Source organism: Suricata suricatta, chromosome 6 (assembly GCF_006229205.1).
Source record: "Suricata suricatta isolate VVHF042 chromosome 6, meerkat_22Aug2017_6uvM2_HiC, whole genome shotgun sequence".
In the NCBI taxonomy this organism is placed as follows: domain Eukaryota; kingdom Metazoa; phylum Chordata; class Mammalia; order Carnivora; family Herpestidae; genus Suricata; species Suricata suricatta.
In genome coordinates this window covers 60,675,976-60,689,974 of record NC_043705.1, presented here as the reverse complement: position 1 = coordinate 60,689,974, position 13,999 = coordinate 60,675,976, and positions in this window count along the sequence as shown.

Sequence of the window (13,999 nt, the reverse complement as noted above, 5' to 3'; positions counted from 1 at the left end):
TCTGAGCTAGCTGTCAGCACAGAGCCTGACGCGGGGCTTGAACCCACGAACGTGAGATCTGACCTGAGCTGAAGCTGGAGGCTTAACCGACTGAGCCACCCAAGCACCCCTAGACATTTTTTTTAAACAAGACATACAAATTGCCAAAACATTACATGAAGAGGTGCTCAACTTCACTAGTCATCAGGAGAATGCAAATCAAAACCACAATGTGATGTCACTTCACACTTATTAGAATGGCTATTATTAAAAAGACAAGTGAAAACAAGTGTAGGAGAGGATGTGGAGAAAAGGAAACCCTTGTGCACTGTGAGTGAAAATTGGTGCAGTCACTATAGAAAACAGTGTGGTGTGTCCTTGAGAAATAAAAACAAAACTACCATACTATTATACAGCACTCCTACTTCTAGATATATATCTGAAGGGAACAAAAGCACAGTCTCAAAAAGATGTCTGCAGCCCCATATTCATTTCAGCATTATTTAAAATAGCCAAATCATGGGAAAAAATAACTAAGTGTCCATCAGCAGATGAATGGATAAAGAAAATATGGTGTGTGTGTATGATATACATATATATGAATATTATTCAGCCATGTAACAAACTCTGCCATTTGTGACAACATGGATGGATCTTGAGGGCATTATGCTAAGTGAAATAAGTCAGGCAGAGAAAGATAAATACTGTATGATCTCACTTCTATGGGGAATCTAAAAGAAACTGGTAGAAACAAAGTAAATTGGTAGTTAGTTTGGAGGGTAGGTAAGGAGTGAGGGAAATTGGTAAAGTTGGTCAGAGTAGAAACTTCCATTTATAAGATGAATAAGTTCTGGAGGTGTAATGTACACATGGTAACTATAGTTACTGATACTGTGTTATATACTTGAAAGTTGCTAAGAGAATAGATGTTAAAAATTCTCACCAGAGACACGCACGCGCACACACACATGCATGCACACACACACACAAAGTAGCTATGTGAGGTGTTGGATTCATGCATGTCTAACTGCCCTTATTTGTGGTAATCAGATGCCTGGGTGGCTCAGTGGATTAAGCATCTGACTCTTGGTTTTCGACTCAGGTAAAGATCTCATAGTTCCTTGAGTTCAAGCCCCATATTGTCCTCTGAGTTGACAGTGTGGATCATGCTTGGGATTCTCTATTCCCTCTCTCTCTGCTCCTATTCTACTCATGCTCTCTCACTCTCTCTCTGAAAAAAAAATTGTAGGGGCACCTGGGTGGCTCAGTCGGTTGAGCATCTGGCTTCGGCTCAGGTCATGATCTCATAGTTTGTGGGTTTGAGCCCCGTGTCAGGCTCTGGGCTGACAGGTAGCTCAGAGCCTGGAGCCTGCTTCAAGTTCTGTGTCTCCCTCTCTCTCTCTGACCCTCCCCTGCTCATGCTGTCTCTCTCTCAAAAATAAATAAAACGTTAAAATTTTTTAAAAATTTAAAAAATAAAAATATTTAAAAATATTTTTTAAAATGTTTTTTAAGTCCTCATTCATCCCTTTGCACTATGCGAGGTGATGGATTGATGGATGTCTATCTACCCTTATTATGGTAATCGTTCTGTAATATATATGTATATCAAATCATTATGCTGTACATCTTAAAGTTACACAGTGTTATTTGTGAATTATATCTCAATCACCTGGAAAAAAGCCTTTCATGATTGAGAGATTGGTTAACAGGTGTTCATAGTAATCTTGTTAAGAGTTGATGAAGCATGAACCATAGGGATAAACAGGTAGGTGTGAATTTGAGGAGATGTAATAGTATTTTATTCTTAAATGAATTTGAGAGATTAAAAAAGGTAGTTTATTCTTGGATGATTCCCAAGGTGTAGACTGGAAACTCAGATCAGGCTTTACCAGATTCAGGGAACAAGGAAGGTCAGGTCAGTGGTCATTCAGTGTTTGTCAGCAAGTTCTCTGCCTCATAATATAGATGTTAAACTAAACAGTTTAGCAGTTTCAGTTTCAGAAAATATAATCCAATCTTGCTAATTTTTTTAGAAAGGGATTTATTACACAGTATTTTATATTGTATACCTAACTGATAAATTGCCTGAGGGGGCAGAATTGAGGCTGAATTTCTAGGGACAAGTGCTCAGCCATAATCAGAAAACTACTGAAAGAGGAAGCCACTTTTACCAAAGCCATTAACAAAAAACACTTTTTATGCCAGGGTTAAATAGTGGCCATTTTTATTACCAACTACAAAGCCATCCTAGTCTAACTGCTATTGTGGCAACAAAACAAAACAAACGCTATTACCCAGGTTGCCTCCCATCTTATGTGGGTGGCAGGGTGACCTCCCATATGTCCACACCCTAAAACTTGGAACCTGTGGGTATGCTACCTACCCTGCCATAAGGGGTTTGCAGGTTGTGCTTGAAATTGACATGGGGGATTTTGAAATTAAATCTTTTGTTTCATATCCAAAATAAAATAAAATAAAATTGACATGGGGGGAGGGGACTGGGTGGCTCAGTAGGCTGACCATCGGACTCTTGATTTTGGCTCAGGTCATGATCTTGCAGTTCATGGGTTTGAGCCCAGAATCAGGCTCTGCACGGACAGTGGGGATATAGAGATAATATCTATCTATATTATCTTAACATGTTATCTATGTTAATACAGATATCAATATCTATATTTAATATCTCTTTCTCTGTCTCGCTTCCCCCCTCAAAATAAATTAATAAACATTTAAAAAAAGATGGAGATGGGCAGATGCTCTGGGTTACCCAGGTGGGCTCAACAGTGGGAGAAGGTCATCACGAGGTCACACTGACCCAGGGGCTGTGCTCAGGCAATCAGAGGCTCGTGGACTCCTCCCCTGCCCTCGGAATTTACGTTCTGCCCACCACCGTTTCCACACTGGGAGCTGTTTCAAGAATTTAGCCTTGACAAAGTTAAGTTGTTATTGAATCTATCTGGATATCATACATGCTGAGCCGAGTGAAACCTCTATATAAACTTCTAAGATACTAGAAGATACGTAGGAAGATTTACTTATCTTTTCGCTGTCCCAGAACAAAGCTCAAGTGTAAGTTCCCTTGCTTACCAAAACTGCCACTACTGGTCTGGATTGGCTTGCCTGTTTCTTTGGTTTCTCCTCACTCTCCGTTATGGGAACCAGTTTTGGATTTCATCTCAGAATTCCAAGTTTGTGAACTGCCAACCTAATCACGTAGGTTCTTTAAAAGTGGAGACGCTTTCTCAGCTGCAGTCAATCAGTGATTCAGCTTGAGAGGATTCAGATCACCTTTGCTGGTTGTAAGGACAAAGGAAGGTGGCTATAAACCGAGGAATTGACGGTTTCAAGAAACTTTTTCTATAAAAAACAGTTTCTCCACTGGAAACTTCAGGGAACATAGTTCTGCTGACACCTTGATTTTGCTCAATGAGACCCATGTTGGACTTTCAACCTACAGAATTCTAAGGTAAGAAAACAAAACAAAAACAAACAAACAATTGCCGGGGGCAGGGTGCGTTTTTGAAAATGCTTTCAATTTTTAAAAATTGTAATTGTGGTAAAATAAACATAATGTAAAACCTACTCTCTTAGCTATTTTTAAGAGTAGTGTTCATTAGTGTTAAGTATATTCACAGTATAATATTTTGCAATTCATCTATAGAACACTTTTCATCTTATAAACTGAAACTTCATACCCATCAAAAACAACTCCTCCTTCTTTCTTTCCCACCAACCCCCACAACGGTCATTCTACTTCTATGAATTTGACTATTTTAGATTCTGCAGGTAAGTGGAACCCTATATTTGTCTTTTTGTGACTGGTTCATTTTATTTAGCATAATGTGTTCAAGGTATATGCCTATTACAAAATATGTCAGACTATTTCTTTTGTTTAGGGAAAATAATTTGTGTGCATATATTATATTTTGTTGATGTATTCATCAATGGATACTTGTGTTGCTTCTACTTATGGCTATTATGAATAATATTGCTATGAAATGTATGTACAAACCAGCATTGGTTTAGGCTACTAAGTTTGTTGAATTCGGTTTGCTAATATTTTATGGAGGATTTTACCATTTATGTTCATCAAGGTCATTGACCTATAATTTCCTTATATTGTCCTTGACTGGTTTCTGGTCTCAGGGTAATAATGCTGGCTGTGTAAAATGGGTTTGGAGGTATTTCCTGCCTATTTTTTGGAAGAATTTGAGAAATACTGGTATTAATTTGTCTTTGGCTAGGAGAATTTGCCAGTGAAGCTGTCTGGTCCAGGACTTAGGTTTGTTGGGAGATTTTTGATTATTGCTTTTACTGCTTTAGTCTCTTTACTAGTAATCAATCTGTTCGGATTTTTGGTTATTTCATCATTTAGTGGTAGTAGATCTATATTTCTAGAAATTTATCCATTCTTTCTAGGTCTAAGCCATATTCATACATTTGACTGTGAAGGAATCTGATAAATGGCGCTTTTAGCCTTTTAATATCTATAGTCCAGGAGACTTACTATAAAATAGTTGGGATTCTGATGTGCCACCCCACAATGGGATCACAAAAGTTGTTACTGTAAATGAATGTGCCTTGAGAATAAGCAGGAATTTCATTTGTTGTTATTCATGGATCCAAAAGAGAAAGGAGTGTTGCAAGGTGAGTAGAAGACAAGGACTCCATTCATGTGACTAAAGACCATTATTGGAACAAAATAAAACATTAGAGGGGAGAACATGATATCGAAGTCAAAAGCCTGATTTTGAGGAAGGTTCCAATAGCCTAAATAGCATCGGCTGGCTTAGAGGAGCAGAGAAAGATAAGATTAGGAAGATAGAGGAATGTTGGTGATGTTGGTCATAGCAGTTTCTAGAATTTGTATAAATGAAAGAAATTACAGTGAAGTAGGGAGTGAATGAGGGATAGAAATTGTGCTTTTTCTTCCATAAATAATAGCATAGATTTATAATTGGATATTTCCTCCTCATCAACATTTCTCTTTATCTTGGAGAGTTTCAAAACAAGACACACAAATGTTAGTCTCCACATTTCCAAAAGGGCAATATTCGATGGAGTTTAAGAAACCAACCCTAAACACTACTGGGAGAATCTTATAGGTAATAATCCACTTGAAAAAGTTTGTTTTGTTTCCCCCTAAGTTAAGGAAGGTCTCAGAAGCCACTCTGACCCCAGGTATAAAAGGGATTTTTATAGGATTACCTTCCAAGGAGTTTGCTGCAGGCATTTCGCAGAGCACAGAAAGAACTTGAATTCATTACTGCAGTAATGTAGCAGAGAATAGAAGGAAAAGTTATCTAAAGTGAAATATAATTGATGGCACTGTGTAGCCAGGCAAAGTCTGTGAGTTTGAAGAATGGTTTTTAGCAGAATCAGAAAATAAGCTGACAAGTATTTTGGTATTTCGTATTTCAGACTGCAGTGTACTCCCTGGGTAGTACCAACAGGATTTTAATTTGTTAGTTTTCATGGATTAAAGAGAGAAAGCACTGTGGTAAGGGGAGCAGAGGACAAGCACCCAGTTCATGGGACTAAAGAGAATTGCTAGAATTAGAAATAAACCCTTTGTGTGTGTATATATCTGCTATGTTCTATTCGTCTACATAGACAGCCGCAAGAGAGGACCTGTGCATGACAAACACTCTCACAGCCCAATCTGAGGTGGTAGATCATTCAGGACATGAAAAGGAGGGATCTAAAATCCTTTTTGTGCCCCCCTGGTCCCAAACGCCTGGGGTTGTAAAAGCGTCTTACTAGAGAAGAGAATTGCTGGGCTCCAGGGTGACTCAGTACGGTGAGCATCTGACTGTGGCTCAGGTCTTGATCTCCCAGCTCCAGAGTTCATGCCAGGTGTCCGTCTCTGCACTGAAAACTCCACATCTGGAGCCTCTTCTGATTCTGTGTCTCCTTCTCTCTCTTCCCCTTACCTGCTCACACTCTGTCTCTCTGCCTCTCTCAAATAAATAAACATAGAGAAGAGAATTTCAGCCTCTCTTGCCATCACGGAGGAGGGCTGGCAGTTTCTCATCTGTTACCTCTGGCCTAATGAGAACAGCTCCCTGGTGATGAGGGGTGGAGGCAAAGAATCAGCTTTTAAACTTACTTCAGTCCCCCTGAACAGTGCAGCTACTCCAAACAGTGCTAGTGTGGTGGTTATCCTTTCTTACCCTTCTAAGACTGGAAACTGGAAACGCTAGGTCTCCTTCTTACTTTCCCGTTTCCAGACTGTACCAGACTTAATTTGTCCTCTCACTTACTTCGAATGACTTTAGGATTTTCGTTACTTTACTGGACAGGAACTACTAACTGCAGAACTGAAATTTGTTTTTAGTTAAAATAACCTGGGGGTTTTTTAGGAGTGAAAAAAAAAAAAGCTTTGGGGCTAGGTGGTTCTGCTTTTTCAGTGTACACTAAACAATTTTTTCCTTTTCTGAGAACCTGTGTATATGCCGAGAAGAAGCGCTTGACCTGCTCTGTTCTCTCAGACTTTTACTTAATCTGTTGGTTACATTCTCCACCTGTTTGCTTTTTTGATTGACTTCTCATGGCGAACACCTTCCTCTTCCATTGTTTTTATCTTTGCTAATTGAGGGAGGCTTCTGATTAACGCTGCTCTTTATCCGCAGGTGTATGTAATTCTAGGAGACACTCCTGCAGAGCCCTTTGTCTGAGCTAACCAGGCCCCTCTCTGCGGGTTGAATTCCCCACAGAATATTTTCCACATGCATCTAATCCTAAATCGCAGTTTAAGAAAACTAACCTAATTAGCAAGAAAAACTACACATCAGACCAATAAATGATTTATACTTCTTCATTTGATATGGTGGTTTGTCTTTCTTTACTATAGAACTAAAAGGAAGGGCTGCCCTTGAAAATATTGCGTAGAGTTTTTTTTTATTATTGGATTTTATTTTATTTTTTGACTTAGAAGAAAAAGACTGCTGATTGTGACATTGTAACTCATATGAAAAAAGATATTTGCTGCAATAGAAGAAATTTGTTCTTTAAGCATTTTGTAACATCCAATATTAAACTGTCAAGATCCCCTCACCTAATAGTATATTTTGTTCAGTTCACCATTTACGTCTGTATTGGGAATGCACTTTCAACAGTATTGCCAGGTAGGGCACATACACAAAAATTATGGTGTCACTTCGGAAACTGAAGTGTCTATTAAATTTGCTGTGGAATTTTTTATTTTAGGTGCAGGAAGCCATAATTACTGTCTTACACTTACATTTGAAATACTGGATTGGTATTTAGGCAGCTTCAATACACATTTATACAGTTCTTAAATGTTAGGGAAGGCACTATCTACTGTAACATGCAGATGTGGAAAGTTGACTCCAGTTTGTGCTGGGCAGTATTCACCCATTCCTGTGTTACAACCAGGAACTGTGTGTACCCTTTGTGTATTGACGAGGGTCCTTCCTAACCTCATGGCAAACCATCTCTAAAGAGCTACTCTGATAACTGCTGCAGAATGAAGGTTTGGAATGGGTTGAACTATCTACCGCCTCTTCTCAGGAGTTTCCCCTTTTGAATTGTCACCTCCTTTACTCTCTATATTTTCACTGGAGGAAGCGGAGTCCACATAAAAAAAAAAGTGAAGCGACTAACTGGGGAGAGAATAAAAGATGTTTTGATATTCACTATTGTGAGGTTTGGGGGTGATGGGATTTGCAGGGTCCACAGCCAATGACCAAGAAAGGATTCTTGAAGACATCTTTGGTGCAAAAAGGTGATTTTCATTAAAGTACAGGGACAGGACCCGAGGGCTGTAAGAGCTGCTCAGACCCTGAAGAGGGACGGGAAATACACTATGAAGTTAGGGGCGGTAAAGTCCAGGGGAAGTTTCCGGTGAGATTTTCATAAGCTAAAGACTCCCAGGACAGTTGAGGCCTTGCTCTTGTCATGCTAAGGTGCCCCCCCCCCAAGCAAAATATTAGCAGTAAGATGTAAGGAGTTCCTGGAGAAGCATTTTACTCTGCCAGCCTCAAGAATTGTCAACTGGCTGCAGGTTAGAAAGCAAGTTAGTTGTATCTGCCCTTTTCTTCTGCCTTTGCCTCCCACAGCAGTATGGAGGGGTGATGTTGGGGCTCTAGGAAACGGAATCTATAGGTTTCTGATTAGGCAATTGATAAAATTGCCTTTTTCTTGTTATTTACTAAGAGCTCCATGATCTCTGTTAACCATTTGTTTTCCCCCTTTCCTTTGTTCTTGGGCAGCCGGGAGTGCCCAAGGAACATCACACATAGCCCGCCTGGGAGAGGGGGGTGGGATTATTTGAGACTGTCAGCTTGTGTTATGCTCCCTCCTCAGTACTGTTAGCAAAAGTGAGCAATATTACTGTTGATGCTGCTTCATTTTATTAAAAGAATGTATATTTCACGCACACACACCCCAAAGAAGTTCTTCTCTAACATGGGTGCTATGAAATCTGTGATTACATCCCGATTTTGAGCCACCTCTAGAAGTCGGTCTCTCTGGCAGAATACCACTTCCATTGTCTTCTACCATGGAAATACACCGTATTTCAGTAAGTCTAGTGCAGCGGCTTTGTCCTAAGTTTAGAATGCATGTTTTTTCTTAAATGTTTGATGTTCTAGAAGCCCATGTTTTGGAAGAAATAGTGTATCTGAACACTTGACACACCTGCACCAAAACCAGGTGTTGACCCTGGGAGAGGCAGTGGAACTGACAAGACTGTGGACCCAAGCCCTTTTGTCTCTTCCCTGCAAAAGTCTCCTGAGCTTCATAATAGGCGAAATGTTCAGCTTGCATTTGAATTGTTTTTCTCACTTTGCCCCTTTTGTCTTCAGATCTGTTCTTCCTCGCTGCCCTTCCCTCATTGTGAGTCTTATATTCCCTCTGCTAAAGTTGATGTGCATCTCTCCTTTTACCTACTAGTCTTCAGTCTCCTCAAGGTCAAGGTCTGCATCTTAGCTCTTTTTCTCTCAAATGCTTAGCAAACAAGTTGTAGAATAAATGTTCTTACTTTCTAGATGTCAGTATATTAGTTTGAGTTTTCTGCATTAAAATTTTACTGGAAGTGATTTTATCCTCCAAATCCTCATTAAAAGTAAATCTTGGGGTGCCTGGGTGGCTCAGTTAAATTCTTGACCCTTAGTTTTGGCTTGGGTCATGATCTCATGGTTCATGGGTTCGATCCTCATGCCTGGCTTTGTGCTGGCAGCATGGAGAGCCTGCTTGGGATTCTCTCTCTCTCCCTTTCTCTCTGTCCCTTTCCTACTCACACTGTTTCTGTTTCTCTCAAATAAACTGAATAAATTTTCTTAAAGATTTTAAATCTTAAAAGTAAATACATAAACTATTTGTGAACACACCATGTCTAAGGCAGAAGTAAGAGTGAAGGGAGTTAGGATTGGAGGCCAGCATCATTAGTTCTGCCTTTTATTTGAAAGCCCTACAAGGGTCCCTCCAGAACTCTAAATCAGCCAGGACTTTAGTTTGAGAATCATTGTTTCAGGGTAATAGCTTGCCTATATAGTAAGTGTTAATGTGTTGTGAAAGTACAGGGAAACAAAAGACCATAGTTTCCATGTGAGGAATAAGAAGATGGAGGAGAAAACATTTTTAAAATGAGATCTCAAAACTCCACATAGAGCTGTAATGTGTTTTGGTCCAAATTCTAGAACAAATACGCATGCCATATCCTCTATACAAACTCAGTTTAGGGGTAGCGCATAACTTGAGAAATCCAAATAATTTGGAAATGCTTTATCAATTGGAAAATGTTACTTTTGAACAAAATATATGAAAAATTTCTACTCCGTTTTGTTATAAAAACTAGAACACAGGGGCACTGGGTGGCTCAGTTAAGCACCTGACTTTGGCTCAGGTCATGATCTCATGGTTCATGAGTTGGAGCTACACCTTGGGCTCTCTGCTGTCCATGCAGAGTCTTCTTTAGATCCTCTGCTTTGGATCCTCTCTCCCTGCCCCTCCCCTGCTCACTAGGGAAAAATCTGTTATAAGAAGACCAACAGGACTGATAAGGAAATATATGTCCCTGATCGAAGGTTTCCCCCTTCTGGGTTCTTCTTCCCACCCTGCTTGTCACATGCATTAATGAGGAATGCAGAAATAACAGGCTATAAATTATTCCCTCTGCTGATGTTCTGAGCTCAGACCTCTGGAGAGTGATCTCCTCTGAGTCCACCAATGTAAAATAAACCTCCCTTCCAAGGTCTCCAAGTGCTTCTTGGTTCTACTGCCAGGTGATCTAAACCAAATTCTGTAACACTTTCTCTCTCAAAAATAAATAGACATTAAAATAATTTAGAAGAGAACTAGAATACATAATAAAACATTTGGGGTGGGGGAATGATAACTCCTTTAGAAAATATTATTTAACATCCCTAAGCCTCAAGTTTCTTGGAGAAAATAGTACTTTTCTGCAATGTTCCCATAACCATCATCAATAAAGTACAAAGTAGCTGATCTACCATCTAATATTGTTAAGAGATAAATTGAGGCATAGTAAAAATTTTAATTTGAACAAAAATTGATTCGAATTGGGCAGCATCCAATCTAGCAGAAAGAAATGAGCTTCAAGGCTCTGTACGGAATGATTTTTATAGACAAAAAAGGGGGAGAAACAAGAAAGTTGTACCAGGCCCAAAAGAAGGTTGCTGATTGTAAGTTACATTCCTTTAGGAGATGGCAAGAGTTTGTTAAGGAGATTATCTATCCAGTGCTCATCAGGCAGTTTCTGATTGACTAGTGTAAGATTCCATATTGGGGGAGAAAAAAAGAAAATTCTGTATCTGAGAGAGCCAAAACTATAATTAGGTAAATCTCAGTTTGGTGAGCTAGAACTTAGCATAATCAACTCTATTTCAGGCCTGTTGTCCTGTTTTTGAGAGTATATAATCTGTACATGAATGTGTTTGCTTAATTTTGGGAAGAAGGGGAGGTTTTAAAAAAACCTTAATGTTAGCAGCTAAAACTTAGAAAATGAAGATTAATCTTAAAATTTCCATTCGAGGGCACCTGAATGGCTCAGTCGCTGCACTCTTGATTTGGGTTCAGGTCATGGGCCACAGTCATGGTGCCCAGCCCCATGTCCGGCTCCATCCTCTTTCTCTGTCTGTCTCTGTCTCTGTTTCTCTCAGTCTCTACCTTTCCCCCACCCCTCAACAACCCCTTTTTCCTGCTCCCATGACCAAATACATTCTCTATAAAATAAAAAATACAAATAGAGTGAGCTTCAGCTTTATAAATGACCTATATTTTCAGCTAACATATAAAATCTGCTAAAGTACATTTACATGATCTTATAATCCTAAATATGGATAATTATGTATATATGTAAATATATCTCACATTCTATGATATCCAATGGTTATGTAGGTGTGCTGGTGATGGATTTTAATAATCAACTAGAAAACATGTGAAAGTGCTGTTCATAGTGGAACACACCCAAAAATAAAATCGGGACTAATACATGCACCAAGATACAGCAGTCCATATTTATTTTCCCATACTGACACACTTGGCTTTCCTTAGACTTGATAGGAACTATCTATTCTTCCCATGCTCTGTTTCTCTTTGCCAGAGTAGCCAGTTTGTTATCAGTGGTCAGCCTCTCTCCTTCTCCCATGGTTTTGCTTCTCACAATGTTCCTTCTTTAGTGTGCTTATAATTAACTTCTTCGTGCAGGTCTGAGAAAATAAAAGTGCTTTCTCATAGGCTTAGCTTTGCTTTTCAAACAGAAGCACTTTGTGCTACTGCCAGGCTCTATTATTTCAATTAGTGTTCCAATTCCTAACTGCCCTGAAATGATAGAATATGACTCAGCAGTATTTGTTTTGTTGTGTACATTTGAATATTTCCAGCATAAAATGAAAAAGTTCAAATATAAAAAATAAAGTGAATTATATAATAAACGTGTAAATTTGTGATCATGCTGGCACAAATCTGCTTCCTGGAAAGAAAGGCCTTGGTTTCCCATTCCTTTGCAATGCAGAGTCCTGCTACAATACCAGGAGGACAGGATGGTGTCAGACATGTTCAAATGAGTTATGGGGGTCATGGGTTGTCACTGTAAATGACCACTATAAATCCAATGAACTGTGCATGTGTTTCCTCCCTTTCCCCATTTCCTCTACATTTATTAACTGGAATTTGTGTGTGTGTGTGTGTGTGTGTGTGTGTGTGTGTGTGTGTGTGTGAGTGTGAAGGATAACTCTCCCTTATCAACTACATTTGGTAACTCTAAAGTACGGTGCATACCAGAAAGACAAAACAAGTGTTTGTTTTTTCCTCTTATATCCCTTTGTTCTTACCATTCATTTATTTCTGTACTTGTTTTAGCCTTGAATAGCATCTCCAACACTAATGTTAGCAATATCGTTGAATACAGTTTAATGTTTCTTGGCTCCTATTTCTTACTTAGTAGTATTTCACTTTCAACAGTCAAACCTTTTGTATTTTTAAACACTTTTGTAGTAATTATTTCCTTGGTAAACAATATACAGTTTAGGTATTTGTTAGGAAGTTTCAGAGAATTATAAAAATTGTATTAGAACTTTGTAAAATATTTAAATAATTGACCATGTCAAAAAATCTAAATTCAAGGAAGTCTTGTTTCTTGAGCCCATGCTTTTTTTTTCTTTCTTCGCCTGTGAGTGTGTATGTTTGTATATATTCCTATTTCTCTGCCCCGTTTTACATAGTGGTGATCTACAGAGGCCTTCCTTCCATATTTCTCTAAAAGATGGATAATACTCTATTGTGCGGCTATAACATAAGTCTTGGTGTTTTGTTCCTATGAATAATACAAAAGGGAATAGCCATGTGCAGAAGACATTTCATTTTTTCCCATCATATGTTTGAGTGGATTTCGAAAAGTTGAACTCCTATTTAATTTAGCTAGATATGGCAACCATAGTAGTAATTGTATCATTTTTCATTTCCACCAACCATGCGAGAGTTGGTTTCTCTTTGTAAAAGCATTAGAAGCATCCTAAGTTATCAAACTGTTGAATGTTCTGGGTTTGATAGATGAGAGGTGGCATATCAATGCAGCTTGAATGTGTATTTGCATTGTCAGTGTGGACTGGATTGAACATCTTCTCTTACTCTAGGGGATACTTGGATTTCTACTGTGAACTATTTATGCATTCTGTCCTTTTTTTATTGGGTTGTTTATCTTCTCAATATTAGAAATATTTTGCATGTAGGACTATAAAATATTTATAATGTAAATTGCAAATCTTTTTCTTTTTGTAATTTTTCATCCCACTTTAATGAATGGATTTATTTTTTGTTTATGTAGCTAGGTCTGTCAAGCTTTTTTTTTTTTTTTTTTACAGTTTTGGAACCTTGAATATATTTCTATTTATCTGATACTTATATAATTTATACTATTGGATGTTTATGCTATTGGGTGATTTAAATTAATATGGGTTTAATTTTTCCATTTAGGCATATAGTTGTTTCAGCACTCTTTATTAAAATAAATTTCTTTACCCCACTTTTATCATAAATTGCCTTGCCCATTTCAATCCATTTTTAAACTTTTAAAAATATACCATTTATTTATTGCTTTTTCATTTATAAACACACATTTTAATTGACAGCCCTCTATTTTAATACAACATCCTCCATCTCTCTTCCACTGATCATTTTTAGTTTTTCCAAAGCTATAGTTGCATATTTATTCTTCAAAATGACTTTTAAAATCAAATTCTCTAGCTTTCAGAAAAAACAATTTTTATTGTGATTGAATCATTTTTCATTTAACACAATAATGGGATGTTTGACAGTCTATGAAGATTTAAATTTGTTGAAAATGCCTTCCTTTGCCTCAACTACACTCTTATTTCTTTCAGGAACTTTGCATTGATTTTTTTCTTTAATTTTTTTGTGTTCTCTGCATTATTCCTGTTAAGTTTATATTTAGTTTTTTCTTTTTCCTATATGTGAATCTTCTATCCTTTTATGGCTTATTTTCTACATTTACAAATATCCTGCATTTTAAAGA